Below are 3941 nucleotides of genomic sequence, written 5' to 3'. Positions count from 1 at the left end.
ACAGATACACACTACTAAATATAAAATAGATAAACAACAAGGGCCTACTGCATAGCACATGGAACTATATTCAATATCTTGTAATAACCTATAATGGAAAAGAATCTGGAAAAGAATGAATTGAATCACTTTGCTGTATACATGAAACTAAGACAACATTGTAAATCAACTATACTTCAATTTTAAAAAAATAAAAAATATATTTACTCTTCAACACATTTTTATGACTCAAGCATTGTGCCTTTTTTAAGTTTATGTGTGTTTTAAATATCCATCACTTTTTCCCCAAAATTATATAAATTTTGGGATTTATAATAATACAAATTATTGTTGTATTTTCCCATACCTTTCTCTCTTGCTTTTACAAACATAAACACACAATACACACAGAATTTTTCTTTGGTTGCTTATTTGTCTCTTTTTAATGAGATAGAAATATATATATATGCACATAACTTTACAGCCAGCTTGCTTTTAGGAGCTGGTCAAAGGGTATGGGTATTTCAATAGCTGTTACCAGACAACTTTCTTTAATAACTACAATAACTCTCATTTCCACCAATAGTGTTTTTATCCTTTATCGTATGTGCCAGTGTGATAGAGAAAAGTTATCCCTCTTTATTTCATTTGCCTAAACCGGATATTGGAGAGGCTGTCCATCTTTTCTTATATCTATTGACGATTTAGATGTGCTCTTTGAATATTTTCTTTCTGAAAACTTTCCCCCTTTTTCTACTGTTTTAGAAATTTACAAAATATCCTGTGTGTTATAGTTACTAACCTTTTGTCAGTTATCTGCATTGCAAATACTTCCCCAACTTATTTTCAATTTTGTTTATGGTATGTTTTCCATGTGTTTAAAAATAAGATCAAAGATGCTTATCTTTTTGAAGTAGAAATTGGGGTGTCTGGCTTTATTTAGAAAGTTCTCCACACTCCACGAGGTGTTCATATAGACACCTGTATTAGTTTTCTATTGCTACCATACAAAACTATCACAAAGTTGTCATCTTATAATTTGTAGGTCAGAAGTCATACACACAGGTTTCACTGGGCTGAAAACAAGGCATTGTGAGGGCTGCATTCCTTTCTGGAGGCTCTAGGGGAGAATCTGTTTCCTTGCTCATTTGAGTTGTTAGCAGAATTTAGTTTTTTGCACCGCAGGACCCTATTTCCTTGCTGGCTGTCAACAGAGGGTTGTTCCCAGCTTCTAGAGGTCACCCACATTCCTTGCCTCTCTCCTTTCTCTATCTTCAAAGCCATCAGTGGCCTGTCAAGTTCTTCTAATGTTCAAATTTCTTTTCCTTCTTCTCTGGTTTGTTTCTCTGATTCAGCCAGGAAAGATTCTTCAGTTTTAAAGATCTGTGTTTGGATTGGTCCTCCCTGGATAATACAGGATAATCTCCCTATCTCGAGGTCCTTAATCATATCTATGAAGTCCTTTTGCTGTGTGAGATAACATATTTACAGGTTCCAGGAATTAGGGTGTGGACATCTTTGTGTGCAGGGTTGGGGGGGGGGTCACTATTCTTTCTACCACAACACCTAAATGTTATTTTTCTTTATTTTTTTAAATATACCTGAGATTTGGGACTTCCCTGGTGGTCCAGTGGTTAAGACTCTGCGCTCTCAATGCAGGGGGCCCAGGTTCGATCCCTGGTCAGGGAACTAGATCCCACATGCAACAACGAAGATCCCACATGCCGCAACTAAGACCTGGCACAGCCAAATAAATAAATATTTTTTAAAAATACATATGTATATACCTGAGGTTTATTTGTACATATGGTGTGAGAGTACAAGTTTGTTAACAGGTTTGTTGATCATCTTTTCATATGATTATTGGCTGTTCTGTAAATTGCCTATTTCAAACCTAAGCTCATTTTAAGCACTGGTCTTTTCATTGTCACTTAGAGAGAGCTCTTAGTTTTGGGTAAATATGAATCTTCAACCTTTTATCTGTCAACCATGATGACAATGGCCTTTTGGGTTTTTTTTAAACATTTACTTTATTTATTTATTTATTTATTTTTGGCTTCATTGGGTCTTGGTTGCTGCACGCAGGCTTTCTCTAGTTGCAGCTAGCAGGGGTTACTCTTCGTTGCAGTGCACGGGCTTCTCATTGCAGTGGCTTCTCTTGTTGTGGAGCGCAGGCTCTAGGCACGCGGGCTTCAGTAGTTGTGGCACGCGGGCTCAGTAGCTGTGGCTCGCAGACTCTAGAGCGCAGGCTCAGCAGCCGTGGCGCACGGGCTTAGTTACTCTGCGGCATGTGGGATCTTCCCGGACCAGGGCTCGAACCCATGTCCCCTGCATTCGCAGGCGGATTCTTAAACCACTGAGCCACCAGGGAAGCCCTGGCCTTTTGTTTCATTGAACAAAAATAGACACAGTTCCTAACCTCATGAAACTTATATTCTGGGGGAACATAGATGTTAAATAAATTTATTAACACAGAAGCCAACATTTAATTACAGAGTCACATAAAGTGCTTGAAGAAAGAAGGAACCAGGTGCTATGATAGAGAATAATGGTGGAACATAATTTGGAAGGGTGGTTCAGAGAAGTTGTCTATAAGGACATGATACTGAAACTAAGACCTGAAGGACAGGTGAAGAGTTATCTAGGAGAAGCGTGGAAGGCAAGAGTGTTCCTGGCAGAGGACAGCTAGTGCAAAGATCCTGAGGTTGTGTATTGGGCTAATTAAAAACTAATTTTGTATAATTTTGAAACTATTTTTATAACAAGTCATTTAGTCTGGATATAGGAGACTCAGATTCACAGAATGTGGTTTTTTTGCCCTTCAGTATTTTTTTTTTGTCAGCTTTATGGAAGTATAATTTATATATAATAAAACTCACCATTTTAAAGTGTATAGGGACTTCCCTGGTGGCGCAGTGGTTAAGAATCCGCCTGCAAGCAGTCGCATAGCACAGGGAGATCAGCTCCTTGCTTTGAGACCACCTAGAGGGGTGGGGTAGGGAGGGTGGGAGGGAGACACACGAGGGAGGAGATATGGGGATATATGTATATGTATAGCTGATTCACTTTGTTATAAAGCAGAAACTAACACACCATTGTAAAGCAATTATACTCCAATAAAGATGTTAAAAAAAATGATAACCACAAAAAAAAAAAAGAATCTGCCTGCCAATGCAGGGGACACGGTTTTGAGCCCTGCTTGGGGAAGATCCCACATGCTGCGGAGCAACTAAGCCTGTGTGCCGCAACTACTGAGCCTGTGTTCTAGAGCCCAGGAGCCACAACTACTGAACCCGCGTGCCACAACTACTGAAGCCTGCAAGCCTAGAGCTCGTGCTCTGCAACAAGAGAAGCCCCTGCCATGAGAAGCCCGCGCACGCAACAAAGAGTAGCCCCTGCTCACTGCAACTAGAGGAAGCCCACACGCAGCAATGAAGACCCAACACAGCCAAAAATAAATAAATTTATTTTAAAAATAAATAAAGTGTATAATCCAATGATTTTTAACAAATGTGTATAGCCACATAACTACTATCCCTAATCATGATACAGAACGTTTCTATCACCACAGAAAGTTTCCTGGTGTCCTTTTGCAGTCAATCTGCTCCTCACCCATCCCCAATCAATCATTGATCTGTGATCTTGTTGTCACTATTAACTTGATTTTTCTAGAATTTCATGGAAATGTAATTATTCAGAATGTAGTATTTTTGTCTGGCTTCTCTCATTTAGCATGCTAATTTTGAGATTTATTCATATAGTATGTTTCAGTAATTGGTTTCCTTTTGTCACTGGGTGTATTTATTCCTTTTTATGTATATACCACAATTTATCTATCAATTTACTAAATGTTGGACATTGGGGTTGTTTCCAGTTTGGGGCTATTATGAATAAAGTTGCCTTAAACGTTAACTGCAAACCTTCACATGGACAGATGTTTTCATTTCTCTTGGCAAAATACC

The 3941-nt window shown here is 38.7% G+C and overlaps 1 non-coding gene across 1 annotated transcript; it reads left to right on the top strand.

Annotated features, from left to right (window-relative positions):
* The first annotated feature begins 1595 nt into the window (after positions 1–1595).
* On the top strand, positions 1596–1668 carry TRNAE-CUC. The gene has a single exon. It is a non-coding gene; the product is annotated as a tRNA-Glu (tRNA).
* The last annotated feature ends 2273 nt before the right edge of the window (positions 1669–3941 follow it).

Source organism: Balaenoptera musculus, chromosome 20 (genome assembly GCF_009873245.2).
Source record: "Balaenoptera musculus isolate JJ_BM4_2016_0621 chromosome 20, mBalMus1.pri.v3, whole genome shotgun sequence".
Lineage (NCBI taxonomy): Eukaryota > Metazoa > Chordata > Mammalia > Artiodactyla > Balaenopteridae > Balaenoptera > Balaenoptera musculus.
The sequence above is the reverse complement of the archived record's forward strand: the minus strand, read 5'-3'. Positions and strand labels throughout refer to the sequence as shown.